Here is a 19,971-nt window from a genome sequence, read left to right as displayed (position 1 = left end):
ATTGAGACAATTTGGTACTGGCAGAAGAACAGAACCACAGACCAGTGGAACAGAATAGACTCTCCAGACATTAACTCAAACATATATGGTCAATTAATATATGATAAAGGAGCCATGGACATCCAATGGGGAAATGACAGTCTCTTCAACAGATGGTGCTGGCAAAACTGGACAGCTACATGTAAAAGAATGAAACTGAACCACTGTCTAATCCCATACACAAAAGTAAATTCAAAATGGATCAAAGACCTGAATGTAAGTCATGAAACTATAAAACTCTTAGGAAAAAACATAGGCAAAAATCTCTTGGACATAAACTTGAGTGACTTCTTCATGACCATGTCTCCCTGGGCAAGGAAAACAAAAGCAAAAATGAACAAGTGGTACTATATCAAGCTGAAAAGCTTCTGTACAGCAAAAGACACCATCAATAGAACAAAAGAGTACCCTACAGTATGGTAGAATATATTCATAAATGACAGATCCGATAAAGGCTTGACATCCAAAATATATAAAGAGCTCACGCACCTCAACAAACAGAAAGCAAATAATCCAATTAAAAAATGGGCAGATGAGCAGAGCAGACAGTTCTCAAAAGAAATTCAGATCACCAACAGACACATGAAAAGATGCCCCACAATGCTAGTCATCAGATAAATGCAAATTAAAACCCAATGAGATATCACCTCACACCAGTAAGGATGGCTACCATCCAAAAGACAAACAACAAATGTCAGTGAGGTTGTGGAGAAAGGGAAACCCTCCTACACTGATGGTGGGAATGTAAATTAGTTTAACCATTGTGGAAAGCAGTATGGAGGTTCCTCAAAATGCTCAAAATAGAAATACCATTTGACCCAGGAATTCTACTTCTAGGAATTAACCCTAAAAATGCAGCAGCCCAGTTTGAAAAAGACAGCTGCACCCCTATGTTTACTGCAGCACTATTTACAATAGCCAAGAAATGGAAGCAACCTAAATGTCCATCGGTATATGAATGGATAAAGAAGATGTGGTACATATACACAATGGAATATTATTCAGCCATAAGAAGAAAACAAATCCTTCAATTTGCAACAACATGGATGGAGCTAGAGGGTATTATGCTCCATGAAATAAGCCAAGCAGAGAAAGACAAATACCAAATGATTTCACTCATATGTAGAGTGTAAGAACAAAGAAAAACTGAAGGAACAAAACAGCAGCAGAATCACAGAATCCAAGAATGGACTAACAGTTACCAAAGGGAAAGGGACTGGGGAGAATGGGAGGGAAGGGAGGGATAAGGGTGGGGAATAAGAAAGGAGGTATTATGATTAGCATGTACAATGTGGCAGGGGGAATGGGGAGGGCTGTGTAACACAGAGAAGACAAGTAGTGATTCTACAACATCTTACTACGCTGATGGACAGTGACTATAATGGGGTTTGTAGGGGGGACTAGGTGAAGGGGGGACCCTAGTAAACATAATGTTCTTCATGTAATTGTAGATTAATGATAACAAGAAAAAAAGATTGGGATTACTGGGGAGGAGTTGTTAAATAATTTTCCAGTATTGTCATATTTGCTTCTGTTTTCCGACCTCTTTCTACTTCTGTTTGAAATGGCTTGCAGCACAGTTTTGTTTAGAAGTAAAAGCAATTATTTAGTTCTTTGGAAAAAAAATATGCATACTTCCTAGCTGTTCATATTTCCACTGAAAGAAAGCCTAAAAACAATGAAAAATCCAAGGCATTGAGCACCCTGTCACATAAAGTCTCTAAATATCATTTTTGCACTAAAAGGAACTAGGGTTATGTAGAAGAACAGCTGATCCCAGATCTGAGGAAGGAAACATACAAAATGAACCTTAAGTTTTTTCCTATCTTTTTCTTATTAATTTTATCTCAGAGTAATTGAATAGTTCAAACGGGCAAGTCCTTTATAGAAAGATTTTAGCTAATAAATGAAAAAGAAAGGTAGATTTTTACAACTCCAAATGGCATGATGAATCTGGGCAATAGTCTTCAATGGGTGCTAAAATCATTAGGTAAATAGCAAATGGAGAACTTTATAGTAGATGGATCAGGCTGACTAAATACTGGAAACCACTTATCAGTCATAGCACACACATAAAAATAGAGCAACCAGATGTTATATGCCTCCTGATATGATGCAATAGAAAGTATACACCTCCACCTATGAAGTATTCTTGAAAAAAAATATGCCTGAGTAAGCCTCCAGCTACAACTACTGGTTTACAGGAAATACAGGAAACAGAATAACATATTTAACAACACCTGGGATATGCAATTATCAAAATCCTGAATGTAAGTATGCAGAAAAGTATTAACACAGCAGGCCTAAAACTGCTATCCTTGGAAAAGTACGTTTGCAAGGTTGAACCTTGACTGATGTCTGGGAATTTGAATTTCAGTAGGGTTCCCACCATTTCCAGAACTGATTGGAGTGCTCAGTGTGCATAAACTCTTCGTACATTGTGGTTTATGCTGAACACCTGCTCTCCTGAGAGTCTAGAATTTTGACACATGCCAGGCAGAGGATCCTACATAACCAGCCTCCAATAAAAATCTTGGACCCTCAGTCTCTAGTGAGCTTCCCCTTTAAACATTTCACACATATTGTCACAACTAATTCCTAAGGAAATTAAGTATATCCTGAAACTTTATAATATTTAATTTTAATGTTTTGTTCAATTCCTGTAACTAAAGATGACAGTCACTGATAAAAACATTTTTTAATTTGTAATTTAAAAACCATAAAACTTAAAAGAGGCTTAAATAAACTTTCAAATAATTTTACAAGTCTGTGGCATTTATACTCCTGAAGTCATTCAAACTTAAAACTTCACTAAGACTTTTGGGACATCCTGTATAAAGAAACTAAATATGACAAGAATGTCATATATTCATGAAGATCAAAAAAATTAAATGAGCAGTCAAATATTTATCCATAAGAAAGCTTCAGGCCGTGCTTGCTTCAGCAGCACATATACTAAAATTGGAACAATACAGAGAAGATTAGCATGGCCCCTGCGCAAGGATGACACGCAAATTCATGAAGCGTTCTGTATTTTTTAATTAAATGACAAAATGAAAAAAAAAAAAAAAAAGAAAGCTTCAGGCCAAGGTTTTTTATAGACAAGTATTATCAAATCCTGAAGAAACAGGTAACTCTTATTTTAAACAAGATAGTTCAGAGAATAAAAAAAAAGAAAGCTATTCAGCTCATTTTATAAGAATAGTGTAATCTTAATGCTCAAAATGACAGAAACTGTGCAAGAAAAACTATAGGTCAGTCTCATTTACTAACATGGAAATAAAAAATTCTACACAAAATATTAGCAAATTTAATTAATTTAATTTTGCAGGGTGTGTGTTTACCTACATGTCTAAATATACATACATAAATACATGTATACTTCATCAATTACATCACAATCAACTTAAGTTTACCTCAGGAACTTAAGGACTAAAATTTTGAAACCTATTAATGTAATTTGCCACAACCTATTAAAGGATAAAATTGTATGACCTTTTGAAAAGATATGGGAAAAAATTCAACATCCATACATTACCTTTCATTAAGAACCTTTTAGCAAACTAAAAATACAAAGAAATTTTCTTAACCTAATATTTAAAGGCAAAATTTTTAAACTATTTACTTAAAAGTAAGAAGCAACCGGAGAATGTTTGTTATTACCTACTGCTTTTATCCAACATTGTACAGGAAATTGTAACCAATATAAAAAGTATTAAAAGCAAAAGGATTGAAACAATAGTCATTATTTGCAGATTTTATTATTACATACAAGATCCAAGAGAATCTACAAATTATCAAAACTAATAACAATTTAACAAGGTTATGGGATACAACTACAATACACAAATAATTAAGTAAATCCCTACACATAAGCAACAACCACACAGAAATGTAATAAATGATTTCATTTGCAACAGAAACAAAAAATTATAATGTACCTAAGAATACATCTTACAAAATTTGAGTAAGACCTCTATAAAGGAAATGATATACGTTTACTGTCAGGCACAAATGGAAACACAAAGGAAAGGGAAGATATACCATGTTGAAGGATGGGAAAACTGTTTTATAAAAATGTCTATTCTCACTATTCTATTAATTCAATTCCAATAGTAATCTCTTGAATGTTGTTAACAGAATTTGACACTGTGACCCTATAATCACATGTGAGAGAATAAACTAAATATAGGACAATTTTGAAGATGAACAAAGTAACAAGACTTCCCCTAACAGCTATCATTATTATAAAGCTTTGATAATTTAGATGGCATGATACGGGCATACAGATAAACAAATCAATCACACAGAATAGAGAGCCCAGAAACAGATGCATATATGTATGGCAACTTGATAGATGAGAAAGTTGGCAATACAAATTACTGACAAAAGAAAAAATTATTCCAAAAATTATGGGAAGTAAATTAGTTACATATATGAGGGAAATTTTAGATCACTGTCTCACTTTATAAATCCTATGTGTTTTAAAAAATCCAAATCTAAGAAAGCAAAATTGTAACACTTTAAGTAGAAAACGGCAGAAAATTAACCATATGGCATCAAAATAGGAAATGCTTGCTTAAACAAGATCCAAAACATCACAAGTATTTAAAGGCTAAAAAATTTTACACAATAAATTTTAAAATTTCCACACATCAAGACATCACAAAGTAAAAATACAAGCTACAAAATGAGACAAATTTATAATGCACATAACCAAAACCAAATTATTATTTAAAAAACTCCTAAATCAAAAATAAATAACACTTAAAAAAAAAGAAATGTGAATAGGCAATTCACAGAAAAGGAAATCCAAATGGTCAATCAACATGTGAAAGGTTGCTCATCCTCACTAAATATTAGGGAAATGCAAACTAAAACAGTTGACATTGTAGTCTCATATTATTAAGCATCAGCTAGTATATAAGGAAAAGGAAATCTTAAGAACTGCTGGTTAAAGCATAAATTGATATAGCTAGTTTAGGGAATGATTTGGCCTCATCATGTAAAGTTGATAATGATTGTTGTAAGATAAATTCTAACCAAAATAAGCAGGTGACGAGAGGCAACAAAAGGCCAGGCAGTTTATTTGAGCGCAATCTTGGGCGAGGTTCACCAGTCTGAACAAATACAGGCTGGAGAAGTCACACCCAGCAGGGCAGGCAGTGAGTTTTTAAAGAAGGCAGGGGGAGGCAGAGCATAGATTTACAGCGGTGTGAGGATTGGCTAGCCTAAGTCACATTTTTCGGGTTGGGAGGGGCAGCAGCCAGACTTTGGCACGTCATCAGTGTCCGACGTGCTCACACCTCCCTCCGGTGCCTCCAGCCTTACATTCCAGCCTTTTGGTTATAATGGGCACCAACTCGATCTGGCTACTGCTTGCTGAGGAGGGGCAACGTGGGTAGGGTTAAGGCTGGTGGGAGGCTGGAGGAGGCTTGGAGGGAAAGGGCAAGTACTGATGTAACAGCATGTGGTTTACTGCGATGTGAGATAGTTCTGCTAGGCGTTGTTGTAGCAACCCAGGCTTTGTCCCGTCCATTACTGTCATCCAAGGGAGGAGAGGCAGACTTAGGCTTGTTCATAGCAGGCAGCCTGGATGAAAGAGTGGAAAGATGAACATTGGGCACGACAAGGGGGTATCTCTGAGAATTTGGTGGGGGCAGGGGGGGAGGTTGTGCCCAGCAAATGGCCATGCCAACTCCTCCTGGACAGCTAGTTTTGAAATCTCTCAACATTATACCGGCCCAGTATAATTGGTCTCCTTGCTGGCAAGGTATTTTTTTGAAAGTAACATGTCTTGGGGACTGATTGGTAGAGTTGGGAGTTTACCCGATTTAACACACGTTACAGACCCAGTTTGCTGGAGCTGGATGGGTCATTATGCGATGTACTAATGCGAGTAAGGTGCAAATGGAGAAGCCCCATCTCACTAGACTTCCACTTATCATGACTGGGCACTCGTTTGAGACTGGAGATGTGGTACCACAGGGAGTGTCTCAATAATTTAGCAGCTGTGGGAGTGGTAAGAATCACCGTGTATGGTCCCATCCACTGTGGTTGGAGCAATCGAGGCTGGAGTTCTCTTAGAAGTACCTCATCTCCTAGCTGAAGGATCACTGCATTTTCTGGTTGTTGGACAACGTAGGTTGGGGTAGGAGCTGGTCTGCATGTTCCCTGAGAAGATGTCTCAACAGTGAAAAGTAAGGAAGGTAGGAGGCCAAAGGAGAGGTAGTGGGCAGGCCTGTGTTCAGGAAGAAGGGCCTACCATATATTAGCTCAAATGCGCTTAGGCCAGCCAGTCCCCGGGGGGCAGCATGCAACCGAGCGAGAGCAATAGGGAGAAGATCAGGCCACAAGAGCTTTACTTCCAGAGACACCTTAGTTTGTTTCTTTAGGAGACCGTTAGCTCTTTTGACCTTACCCAACGATTGTGGGTGATAGGGTATATGGAGGTTCCAGGTGATATTGAGAGCCCTGGCTGTTAGCTGAGTGACCTGGGAAATGAAGGCAGGTCCGTTATCGGATTGGAGTAAAGCGGAAAGTTCAAAATGTGGAACAATGTGTTCTAGCAGCACCCACACCACTACTGATGCAGTCTCTCAGTAGGTGGGGAAGACCTCAATCCACCCTGAAAAGGTATCTACTAAAACTAGTGAATACCGGAGTTTTTTATGCCTAGGCATATGGGTGAAATCAACCTGCCAGTCCTGTCCGGGGATCATTCTTCTCATCTGGTGGAGGGCCATCCAGGTCTTCAGAGCACCTTGAGATGAGACACGATGACAAGTAGTGTAGGTTTGGTGCACCTGATCTATTGCCTTGTGGAGACCATAAGGGGCAAATATGGGGGAGAGAAACTGGTGCATGGTCTCTGGCCTAATGTGTAGAAACTGATGAATTTTGGATATGATATCTCTGCCTTGGGCTCGGGGGAGGGCAATTCATCCCCCGAGGTATATCCATCCCTGATCTTCTAATGTCCCCCTTGATGTAAAAGCAGTCACCATTCATCATCGGGGTATTGGGGCAATAGAGAGGGGGAAAGAAACAGCACAGAGGGTTGGCTAGACTCGGATGTTAACTGTCAGGCCATGGCATCTGCCAACACATTACCCCTGGTTACTGGATCATTTCCAGTCTGATGTCCTTTACAATGCACAATGGCCACCTCCTTGGGGTCCTGTAGGGCCTGTAGAAGGCGGCTGATAGCCCTGCCGTTGATGATCGGGGTTTCCCTTAGCGGTAAAGAAGCCCCTTTCCTTCCAAATCGCAGCATGAGCGTGTGTAATTAGGAAGGCATATTTAGAGTCAGTATAAATTGTGGCCCTCTTCCCGGCTGCCAGCTGTAATACCCAGGTAAGACCCACTAATTCGGCTTTCTGGGAGGTGGTCTCAGATGGGAGTAGGTTTGCATCTATCACTTACGACAGAGTCACCACTGCACAGGCCGCCCTTTGCACCACGTCACTCTCTTTCACCGAACCTCTGTCCACGAAAAAAGTCAAGTCAGGGTCCTCGAGAGGCATGTCTTGTAGGCCCTCCCTAGGTTTTCTAAGAGCCTCTACAATCTCTACACAGGAATGAGTGGGCTGATCTGCCTGATCGCTGATGGGAAGCAAGGAGGCTAGGTTAAGGGGTGAAGAAACATGCAGGGTTACCTGTGGATGTTCAATGAACAGAAGATGGAATTCTTATATTCTTGAAGAACTCAAGGAGGCCAGGCATTTATGACTCAAAAGATCTTGCAACCGGTGTGGGGAATACACAGTAATGGGCTGTTGGAGAGTTAATTTCAGGGCTTCTTGGGCCAGACTTCCCGCAGCTGCCAGGGCTCGGAGGCAAGGCTGCCACCCTCTGGCAGTGGTATCTAACTGTTTGGAGAGAAAGGCAATGGGATGGTGCCCTGGCCCTACTGGCTGTACCAGCACCCCAGATGCTACCTCTGCCTTCTCTGCTGCATATAGGGTAAAGGGCTTATTTAAGTTGGGGAGCATCAATGGGGGGGATGAGAGCAACGCATCTCGCAACTGACTGAAAGAAGAAGCTACTTTGGTGGGTGAAGTTAGTGGCCCAGTAGGGGTCTCTGTGGCAGCTGCATAAAGCGATCTGGCCAGAAGGGCAAAGTTAGGCACTCAGTGTCTGAAAAACCCTACTAATCTTAGAAAGGATAGTATTTCAGCTCCTGAAGTAGGTGGCAAGAGAGCTTTAATTGCAGCCGCTCGGTCTGCCATCAGGGCTTTAGTGGTGGGAGTTAAGAGCCAGCCCGAGGTATGTAACTTGAGATAGAGACAGCTGTGCTTTGTCAGGGGATACTCTGTATCCCATGTCTGCCAGGAAATTAAGAAGGGATGTGGTGTCTAGAACCAAGGTCTCTTTTGAGGGGCTGCAAAGTAAAAGATCATCCACGTATTGGAGGAGTGTACTCTCTCGCCCATTGAGTGTCATGAGAGGTCTTCTGCCAGGGCTTGTCCAAAAAGATGGGGGCTATCTCTAAAACCTTGAGGTAGAACTGTCCAGGTTAATTGTCTAGACCGACGGGTATTAGCAAATAGCGGCTGCGAGTCTGAGTGGAGAGGTATAGTGAAAAAGGCATCTTTAAGGTCCAGTACCGGAAGGGACTTGAGACAGAAGAGTATATGGGTTAGGCACTACTGGGTGTAAGGGAATAACAGCCTCATTAATTATTCGGAGGTCTTGAACGAGGCAATATGCTCCAGAAGGCTTTTTTACTGGCAAGTGGGAGTATTGCATAGAGAGTTAGTGGGTACTAAAAGCCCCTGTGAGAGCAGACGATTAACAATAGGCTGTAGTTCCCTTCAGTGAGCCTGCAAAATAGGAAATTGAGGCCGAGAAGGGAAGCGGGATGGGTCTTTAAGGCATATTAAAACCGGGGTGTGGTGGGTTGCCACCACAGGGGTGGAGATGTCCCACATGACCGGACTGACAGCAGTCCAGGGAGTTGGGAGACTCAGGTCCCCATCATCCAACTCCCCTTCACCGACCAAAGCAATGAGGGAACTTCTGGTGTCTTGTAAGCTTTCAAAAGGTGGGAGAGAAATAGAGGATCTTAACTTATAGAGCAAATCCCATCTTAACAGAGGGGTAGGACAGGAAGGTATGACTAGAAATGAATGGGTAAATGGGATGCTCTGAAAGGTGCAGGCCACTGGGCCAGTCTCTAAAGGCCTGGAGAGGGTTCCCGTGACTCTAACTATGGAGACTCTGGTAGGGTATAAAGGCCCTTTAAAGGAGGGGAGAACAGAGTAGGTGGCCCCATGTCCACCAAGAAGGAGATGGGCTTACCCACTACCCACAGATTGGCCCTGGGCTCGGCGAGGGTGATCAGGGTGTCCGAGTCCAGGCATCTTCAATCTTCGAGGATGCCTTGCAAGTCTGAAGGGTAGTCTTTCAAGGGCGTCCGCCCTCCATGGGGCTCTGCCATCAGAGGACTACCCCCTAGTGGACAGTCCACTTTCCAATGACCTCGCTTACCGCAGCTGGGGCACAGTTTGGTCGATCTGTGTGGGTTGGGGCACTTCCATGCCCAGTGCCCTTCTTTGCCGCACCGAAAGCAAGGGCCCAGAGGTTCGAGTCAATCTTCAGGGACACCCCAATGATCTCCACGAGCCGGCCGCAGAGCAGCTGTTATGGTGCGAGTCTGTTCTGCCATTTGGGCAGCTGACCTCTTCTTGCTCTCATCCTCTTGGGCATGAAAAACTTTGAATGCCATATCTACTAGATCTTAGAGGGGTCTAGGGACCATCTTCAGCCTTTTTAAGCTTGCGCCTGATGTTGGGAGCTGACTGAGTTATAAAATGCATGGCCAGAGAGAGGAACCTAACGCTGAGGCTGGGTCAATCTTAGTAAAAGCTCCTAGGGTTTCTTTTAGGTGCTTGAGGAATTCTGATGGGTTTTCTTCAGGCCTCTGGGTAATTTCTCTAAGCTTATCATAACTGATGGCCTTCTGGGTGGTTGAGTTCATTGCCACCAACAAGTAGCGAACCATGCAATCCCGGCACGCCTCACCCTCGGGAGAAGTATAATCCCACAGGGGTTCTTGTAGAGGAGCAGCCTCCCTGCCCATAGGTTCCCATTCATCCATGGCATGGGCCTCATTGGCACAGTGCTGTGCTGCCGCCATGACACGGTCATATTCCTCCGATGTTAGAGTGGATTGGAGGACTACATGTACATCGTGCCAGGTGAGCTTGTAAGCTCCAGTGAGATATTTAAACTGTTTAGCGAACATTACAGGGTTGGAGGAAAATGACCCTAATTGCTGTTCTACTTGGGACAAGTCTGCCAGGGAACATGAACCTGCACCACCCCTTCAGCCCCTGCCACTTCTCTCACAGGAGCCATCACATGAGCTTAAGACCACTGTGACTTAGAGCAGGTTACAGGAGGGCTAGACCACTTGGGCACCAGCTGCAGCAATAGGATGGAGGCAGGTTTGAAGGAGGGGACAGAGGAGGCGACACTGGCAGTGGGGTATACAATTTGGGAATCGATGCGGAACTTGAAGGCCGGGGACTAGGATATGGGGGTGTTTTATCCATTTTTTCCAAAGTGGAGTCGGCACCTGTGGAGCAAGACAGCGGCGCAACCGGAAGAGAAGGGGAACAAGATGGCGGAGAGGCAGGAAGAGAAGAGGAACAAGATGTCAGAGAGGGAGAGGAGGAGGAGGGGTGAGGACATGAACATTGAGGAAGGGAGCTGGCCCCGGCGGTGGGCCTGGAGGAGCATGAAGGGGGGTAGCTGAGATCTTCTGCCGAGTCTGTCAGAGGAGAGCCTCCCAGTAATAGGAGTGGTAGAGCTCGGCAGTCCTTGGCAGAGGCCTGAGCTAACAAAACTTGGGAAGGAGTATATTTAACACACAGATCTGGGCGGGCGTACAAAGTTCAAAAAGCCTGCACATATGGGATTTTACCCCACTTTCCACTCCAGTGGCAATAATTAGTCAAGTCAGTGAGGAAGCCAAAATCAAAAGTTCCCTGAGGGGGCCAGTGAGATTGGTTGTCCAAGGGACACTGAGGCCAGGCCTGAGAGCAAAGGAAGACCAGCTTCCATTTGCGAACTTCCCGGGACAAACATGGAGTAGCCAAATTAGAAATGAGACACCGCAGCGGGGTCTGAGCCTCTGCTTTTGAGAGTTGCTTCCCCATGTCTGCGCCACTCCCCAAGTAATCCTGCTGAGAGGAGCGCCCAGCGTCCCAAGCGCACCAAGTCAGGGGAGATGGCCTGGGAGCCTGGTGAGGGACGTCTCCCCCACCACAGGGCCAGGGGCGGGTATCGCGGATGCCCGCAGCAGATGGGCCAAATGCCCAGGGGCCAGATGCCCCAACCTGTATGTAGCTATGATTTTGGATGGACCAGGTGAAAACGGGTTAGGAAGGGAAGCAGACTGGGGGAAACTGAGGGACTCACTGGAAAACAGTCCATGCAGCAGAGAGCAGGCTGAGGTACTGGGTCAGGGAAGGAGGGGACAGGGCCACCAATGGCCGGTCAGGGCCCCGCACTCACGCTCCTTCCCGGGTCTTTTCGGCACCAAATGTAAGATAAATTCTAACCGAAATAAGCAGGCGGTGAGAGGCAACAAAAGGCCAGGCAGTTTATTTGAGCGCAATCCCGGGCGAGGTTCACCAGTCTGAACAAATACAGGCTGGAGAAGTTGCACCCAGCAGGACAGGCAGTGAGTCTTTAAAGAAGGTAGGGGGAGGCAGAGCACAGATTTACAGCAGCACAAGGATTGGCTAGCTTAAGGCACATTTTTCAGGTTGGGAGGGGGCAGCAGCCAGGGACTTTGGCACGTCATCAGTGTCCAACATGCTCACCCCTCCCTCCAGTGCCTCCAGCCTTATAATTGTTGCCAACAAATGTACAACCTAAAGAAAGTTTCACAAATATGTGTAAAAAATTTACCATAAAAGTACTTGTTGCAACATCATTTTAACATTTAAAAATTGGAAATAGCCTAAAAGTCTCCAATTCAGTATGTCATTATAAATATATCTCATAATGCTGAGTAAAAAAAAAAAAAAAAGCTCCAGAAAAATAGCATGGAACCATCTGTATGAGGTTATGATAATGGTATTTATCAAAACGAGGTGCAATGATGCAAACATTCTGTATCTGTACTGTCCAATACAATAAACCTAAGCCACATGTGGATACTGAACACTTGCTATGTGGCTAGTGCTCCTGAGGAACTGAATGTATTTTTTTTTATTTTAATTAATTTAAATTTAAATAGCCAGATGTGGCTAGAGGCTACCATATGGGCAAAACAGCTATACATAATATATGGGTACATACACACATAGAATATAAAACTTGGAAGAAGAATACACACCAACTTCAGGGTAGTGGTTACATATGGAGAAGCAAAGTGGGCACAAATGGGATGTGAAAGAATTCAACTGTGACTTTTTGTTTCTTTCAAGCAACAAAAATATATAAATATGTTAAAATATTGATATTTGTTAAAGTTGATTAGTCTCATTTTTTCAGCATGTTTACAATATTTTCTTATCAATAGTCTTGTTTTAGTTACCCATAGTATTAAATCCTCACCACCACTAGTACAGCTACTATCTGTCAACACAGGAAAATGTTATAGAATCACTGACTATACTCTCCATGCTATATATAGTACTGTCCCCATAACCAACTTACATTGTGATTGAGAATTTCTGTGCCCCTTTATCTCCCTCACACTCCCCATGCACCTATCCCAAACACTCCCCCATGGTAACAACAAGTCCCTTCTTAGTGTCTGTGAGTCTACTGCTGTTTTGTTCATTCTGTCTTTATATTCTACAAATAAATGAAATCATATGGTATTTGTCTTTCTCCGCCCAGCTTATTTAATTAGCATAATACCCTCTAGATCCATCCATGTCATTGCAATTGGCAGGATTTCTTTCTTTTTATGGATGAATAATATTCCATTGTAAGTCTCCCTAGGGGTTTATCTATTTTATTTATTTTTCTCAAAAGAACCAACTCTTAGTTTCATTAACTTTTTCTACTGTTTTATTCTCCTCTACATCACTTATTTTCTGCTCAGATCCTTATTATGTCCCTCCTTCTACTAACTTTCCTAGGTGCTTCAACTGTGAGTTCAGACTTTATTTGGGATTGTTCTTTTTCTTGAGGTAGGCCTGCACTGCTATGTATTTCCCTCTTAGAATGGCCTTTGCAGCATTGCACAAATATTGTACTGCTGTATTTTTGTTTTCATTTGTCTCCTTGTATTGCTTTATTTCTGTTTTAATTTGGTCATTGATATTTTAGAAGCATGTTGTTTAGCCTCCATGTGTTTTAGGCTTTTTTATTTTCTTTGTGTAATTTATTTCTAGTTTCATAGCACTGTGGTCTGAGAAGTTGCTTGATATAATTTCAATCTTTTTTAATTTATTGAGGCTCTTTTTGTGGCCTAGTATGTGATCTATTCTGGAAAACGTTCCATGTATACTTGAGAAAAAGTGTATCCTGCTGCTTTTGGGTGGAGTGTTCTGTAGTCCATCCAATCTAATGTTAAGTCCATCCAATCTAATGTTCTGTTCAGTGCCTCTGTTTCCTTCTTTATTTTCTGTCTGGTTGATCTATTGATATGGCCATGTGTTGAAGTCTCCTATAATGAATGTGTTGTACTCTATTTCCCCTTTAATTCTGTTAGTATTTGTTTGACATGTTTAGGTGGTACACTTATGTTGAGTGCATAGATATTTATAACGGTTGTATCCTCTTGTTGGACTAACCCCCTTATCATTAGGTAATGTCCTTCTTTATCCCTTTTTACTTTGTTTTGAAACCTATTTTGTCTGATATAACTGCTGCTACTCCTGCTATATTTTCCCTATTGTTTGCATGAAATCCATCCCTTCACTTTAAGCCTGTGTATATCTTTGGTATGAAATGAGTCTCCTGTAGGCAGCATATAGATGGGTCTTGTTTCTTTATCAATTCTGTCACTATGTCTTTTGATTGTTTTCAGTCCATTTACATTTAAGGTAATTATTGATAAGTATGTACTTATTGCCATTTTACTGTTTTCTATTTGTTTTTATAGCTCCTTTGTTCCTCTCTTATACTCTTCTCTTGTTACTTGATGGTTTTATTTAATGTTGTAGTTGGGTTTCTCTTTTTTAATTTTTTGTGTATCTATTATAGGATTTAGGTTTGTGGTTAGCAAAGACTCAAGGATAGCTTCCTGACTATATAATAGTCTATATTAAGTTGCTGATTGCTCTGTTTCAAACAAAATCTAAAAGTTTTTTTACTTCTTCCTCCTCCACACTTTATGTATTAAATATCATAATCAAAACTATTTAACTTTAGGAACATTTCCATATACAGCAGTCCCTTTAACATATCCTGTAGTGGTTTTGCTGTTATAAATTTTTTGAGCCTTCATTTATCTGGAAGTTATTTAATCCCTGCTTCAAATTTAAATGATAATCCTGCTGGGTAGAGGATTCTTGGTAGAAGGTCCTTCTGTTTCAGTACATTAAATATTTCATGCTATTCCCATCTGGCCTGTAAAGTTTCTGCTGAGAAGTCTGCTGATAGCCTGATGGGGTTTCCCTTATAAACTTTCTTCTCTCTCTGGCTGCTCTCAATACTCTATCCTTATCTTCAACCCATGCCATTTTAATTTTTGTATGTCTTTGTGTGGTCTTCCTGGGGCTCCTTTTGTTAGGGGCTCTCTGTGCTTCCATAACCTGAATGTCTATTTCCTTCCCCATATTGGGGAAGTTTTCAACAATTATTTCCTCAAAAAGACTTTCTATCCCTTTGTCTCTCTCTTCTCCTTCTGATATCCCTACTATGTGAATATTGTTTCAATTGGATTGGTCACACAGCTTATTCTTTCATTCCTAGAGACCCTTTTATCTCTCTCCTCCTCAGCTTTGTTGTGTTTCTCTTCTCTAATTCCCATCTCACTGTCTCCTCTACTTGCAGCAGTCTATTATTTAGTCCCTCAATTTTGTTTCATTTCAGTTGCCATACGTTTCAGCTCTTGTATTTCTTTTTTGAAGTCCTTCCTGAGACCTTTAATACATTTATGCAGATCAGTGAGCATTTTTGTGAATTTTATTTTGAAAATTTATCAAGAAGATTGGTAATGTCCACTTCATTTAGCCTCTTACTGGTGTCTTATCCTGTGGTTTTGATTGTAACATATTCCTCTACCTCCTCATTCTGTCAGGATTTCTGTGTGTCTTCCTTTGTATTAGACAGATCCACTCTGCTTCCTGATCTAGAGAGTAATGGCTTTATAAAGAAGGTGTCAGGTGGTATCCGGAAGCTCAGGACTCTTTCCTCTCCAGTGCCTGCTTCTCCTTTGCTGTGGAGCCTCAGCTGCTGTTGGTGGGCAATGTGCAGGGTCACCTTCCTGTCTGTCTGCCAGCAGTGATTTATCTATTGGCTGAGGTCAGTGGCAACACAGCATATGCAGCGTGGGGGGAGGGGACACACTGGCGAGCGGAGTTAGCAAGATAGGCAATGGGAGGCCCCACTGGTGGTAGAGGAAGCTAGTCACACCACAGTGGCCCACAGCTGCTACAGCAGTGAGTCCTGCAGGCACCCCCTAGCAGCAGCAGTGAGTTGCACAGCACCTGGCTTGGCCACCCATGGGAAGGAACTTTTGGAGCTGGTTCCTATAGGCCTCTTTCCAGGACTGTGAATGTTGGGAGAGTCTTCCTGTGTCTGCCAGGCAGCAAAGTCAGATGCTGCTGGGCCTAATGGGCTGACATTATTGGCGGTGCTCAGTGAGGTACCTCCAGGCTGAGGCATCAGCAAGGGTGATGGAGTACCTGGGGCTCCTGAGAGTACTCGACCCACTGAGCCAAGGGAGGGCTGGGAGCTATCATCCACCTGCCCTTTCTCCTGCAGAGATGGCCCCTTGGGCTTCCCTCCCACTGCTGGCAAGTCTTTCAAACTACTTCCTCTGTGTTGGGTCTTGGCAGGACCAGTGGAGCGTGCCTGGTCTCCATAGGCAGCTGGTGTCTCAGCTTCCCAGAGTTCAGTCCTGCTAATTATCAGAACCCAATGCAAAGTGAACTCATATTCCCAGAGCAGATCTCCAGGGCCAGGTGTGGAGAGTTCTTGGGTACCTACCACCACCCCACTCATTCCCTCTTCCTCCATCTGTGGGCTGGGATGGGAGAAGGGCTGGAGTCCCACTCAGTCATGACTCTGCTACTCTACCCTTTTCTGTGTGGTCTCCTCTTCTTCCCCAGATGGTGTGTTCTGCAGTCTTCAGTTCATTTTCAGGTTTGGTTATACTTGCTGTAGTTGCTTCCTTGGCATGTGTGTGAGAGGAGGTTTCCGTCTTGCCCTCCTACTTTGCCTTCTTGAGTAGAAAGGCTCCCACTGCCATATTTTCAATTTGATTATTCTAATATTTCCTGCTTCAAATGTTTCATCTTGCTTCTTTGAAATACTTACTACTTCAAGTTTTTAAATAACTTTTTGAAAAAAAGTCCTTACATCTTTATCATACCTACAGAGCTAAACCCAGGGGATCAACTCTCACATGTATAGTCTCAATGAATGCATAAAACACTGAAACAAGGGCAGAAAACAGAGCAAAAACTGTGACACAATACACTTGTATAATTCCTAACTTTTTGATTTTTCAATTAATTTTCAAAGGTCCAACAAAGGTATTTCACAAATGTGTTCTTTTATAGATTTTAAATAAAACAAATGAAGATATGCATGTGTTTTCTCTTAGACAAGTTAGAACTCATGAACTATACTAAATAAAATACTGAAAAGAGCAGCACAACAGGGGTTAGAGCAGTTTATGTTAACTTTCTAGTACAAGTTTGTATTAACCTCAGTGTTTTATTTACCTAAGTTTCCTCATTTGTACAGGATGAACTAGAGCGTCTCTAAATTCAGTGTTTTAAAAAAAAAATTTAAGGGTAGAACTTTTAGTCTAGTCTATTTCTTCTTTCAAATACATACAAATAACCTAAGTTAGTTAGGAAAACCTTTCCTTTGTATCAAAGTGTCAAAAATCTGCACACCTGAAATCCAAATTCCCTTACTGCTAATTCCTACCTCTTATTGTCCATAAAATACATGGTAGAAAAGAATAAATATATGATCAGCTAGCCAGTGATCCATGGCTCTCAAAAAACTTCATTTTTCAAAGTTGGAAGCTTTTCTACTACATGGCTGATTTTCTCCCTCAACAGAAAATGTGTTTCTCTACAAAAGTTGCATCATTGCTCACATGAATGTGTTTCATTCACGAAAATTTTAAACTTCTGCATAGGTCCAATATATATTTATGTGTCGTTTTATAAAAATATTGAAGATCTTACTAAAAAAGAAAGGCAAATACAGCTATTCACGTGTAACATTAACCAGAGATCTCAGTGTTCTTCCCATGTCATCATGCTTCCAAAGAATGCAGAAGAGTTGAGTCTATGCTATTCATCCACACAACTTTTAGTTACATCACTAAGTGTGTGACAGAAGTGTCCAGATCACAGTCTGACTGTTCATGATCTCTTCTGGCTGACCTATATTACTGTCATTCAATAGTAAGAATTTGGGATTAAGTTATTTTGGATGGTAGTACAGATGGCAGGAAATGATCGTAATTATATCTTACTTTTTAATTTATTTTGTGGCAAAATTATTGAGACATTTCTAATTTCTATAACCTCTCATAAAATATGCATAGAACATAACAAATGCTCCTGTGATTAACTTCCCAACCTTAATGAGAGAAATGAATAACAACCCTATTTTTACTGAGTGTAAGTACTTTTTTTTTTAGCAAAGGGGAAAATTCAAGTTTGGGTAGTGAAAGGATTGAAAATTAGGGAACAGAATGCCCTTTACTCAAAGGGGAAAAGCATTTTATGTTTCATTAATCCTTATTACAACAGTTGACCCTCATAGAGAACATCATAAACCAGGAGTTGCCAGGTAAGTTTACAGTGTATTGAGTGTATATAATTACAATACAGTTTTGAAACTCTCAACTTTTCTTTCATGTTCTATTATATATTCAAAGGATATACAAAACAACACTGCTGGGTGTTAAATACAGGGCTACTTACAAGAACACTATTTTTAAGTCCAAGAATTGAGAAAGCAGAGAAAAAGGCATGTTCAGCTTGGTATTTCTAGTGACATCCAGTACTAAACATTCTACACCAAATACTAAACCTGTAACAAATTGTTACTCTTTGATAAATCTAAATTGAAAAAAAAAAACAAAAAAGAAATGAACATAAGTGGCACTATCCTCATGACTAAAATACACAACCCAAAGTATACATTTTTCTTCTCTCAGCTTCCAATTCACCACAGGATTTTTACCTCCCATACTCCCTAAAAAAGGAAATTTATCAACAGAGCTCTCCAAGTGATGAAGAGGGAGGTGCTGTCATCAAGTCTGGCCAGTTGCCCTGCAAACTAAAGAAAGGCTAATAATGCATAAGCTTTGAGATTATAGGCAAATTACCTGCCATTTACTAATCAATATGAACTTAAGTATTATTAAAATATCTCTTTTATTCCATTAAAGCAAGATAAATACCTCACTTGAGGCAATTCTTGAGGACATATTGAATTAAGTACTCAGGAAGCAGATCTAATAGAACAGTATGACTGGGAATCAAAAATGCTAAATAATTATTGTAAAGGAATTTTAAGCTCAGATTTTGGCTTTGATTATGAAAAAATAAATAAAAAGAAATGTTTTATAAAATTAAAAATTTGTTTTTTTTTAATTTAAGTTCTACAATTCAAACAATAGTATGAATAGTTCATGTAAGAAAGAAAAATTGACAAATTTAAACTGATAGTAATGGGTTCCCTTTATAAAGTTAAATTACAAAAAAGTAAAAACAGTAAGAAAATAATACAAATTCTTAACACTTCCATTAATATCTAAGGAAAAGAATTTTATGTTGGCTAGGCTCATTGTTTCCAATGTTGTATTTTCCTACTTTTTAAGGAAAAGAAATACCAGGTATAAGAAAGTCATGTGTGTAAAGAGAATAATTTAGCTTAAGGAAGAATCAAATCTACCATATAAAAAAAAATAAAACTATGAGGTTTTTCTGTAATGGTCCAGTTTTTATATCTAACATATTTCATAACATTTTTATTATGTCAAAATTGTTTAGGTTTACTTAGCCAATGGAAAATTACCCCCACCCATTATTTTATCAAAACTAACACTACATGTGATATATAAGATACATGTAATAGTGTTGTTATTGATTACTAAGGGTAGTTTCCCACTTATTATTCAAATATGTATCTATTACTTTTTCTATTTCTCTCAAATGATGTGAATTTTCATAAGATTACATACCTGTCGTTAGCATTTATGCTTTAATTTTTAATTTAATTCCCAAATTATTTGATTAATGCCCATCTCCTCCACTAGATTATAAATAAGTATAATTTACTCTTATTCTATGCTATGCATCTTACATAGTGTCAGTGTAAATGATCAGTAAATGTTTTAATTAAGGAGTAATATTAACTTTTTTTTCACTTTTAGAAAATCTCTCCTGTCTTCTTATAAAATTGGGCTCTAAGAAATAGATGATTGAATGGAAATAATACTAGAAGACCTTGCATCCAAGAAATATACCATTTTTCTCTTTTGCATACCAATTTTGTCTCTTTAATTTATAGTTAAATTTAAGATAATAAACTGAAAATAGAATGCTTCGCTATCAATATCTACAGCCAGTGAAGATTTTGAGGATCTGTTGAAAAAGCTCATAATATAAGCAAAAACCAATAATCGTGCAACCAACAAACTGACAGTCAAATTTTTATAAGTAACGGTCAAATATTAGAGCCAGGACAATTAACTTCTACCTGGCATAAATAACAGCAATAAGAGAATGAAGTTTTCTTCTAAAAAGGAACTATTTCTTC

General features: G+C 40.3%; 1 long non-coding RNA gene and 1 other non-coding gene across 2 annotated transcripts in view; one reads left to right on the top strand and one right to left on the bottom strand.

Annotated features, from left to right (window-relative positions):
* The window catches only part of LOC140848907 (uncharacterized), a 314,939-nt gene that overhangs the window by 269,067 nt on the left and 25,901 nt on the right, over window positions 1-19,971 (bottom strand). The gene's annotated exons all lie outside the window — the stretch shown is intronic.
* LOC118971286 (U6 spliceosomal RNA) lies at window positions 2,971-3,077 on the top strand. The gene has a single exon (XR_005059662.2). It is a non-coding gene; the product is annotated as a U6 spliceosomal RNA (small nuclear RNA).

Source organism: Manis javanica, chromosome 1 (assembly GCF_040802235.1).
Source record: "Manis javanica isolate MJ-LG chromosome 1, MJ_LKY, whole genome shotgun sequence".
In the NCBI taxonomy this organism is placed as follows: Eukaryota; Metazoa; Chordata; class Mammalia; order Pholidota; family Manidae; genus Manis; species Manis javanica.
The sequence above is the reverse complement of the archived record's forward strand: the minus strand, read 5'-3'. Positions and strand labels throughout refer to the sequence as shown.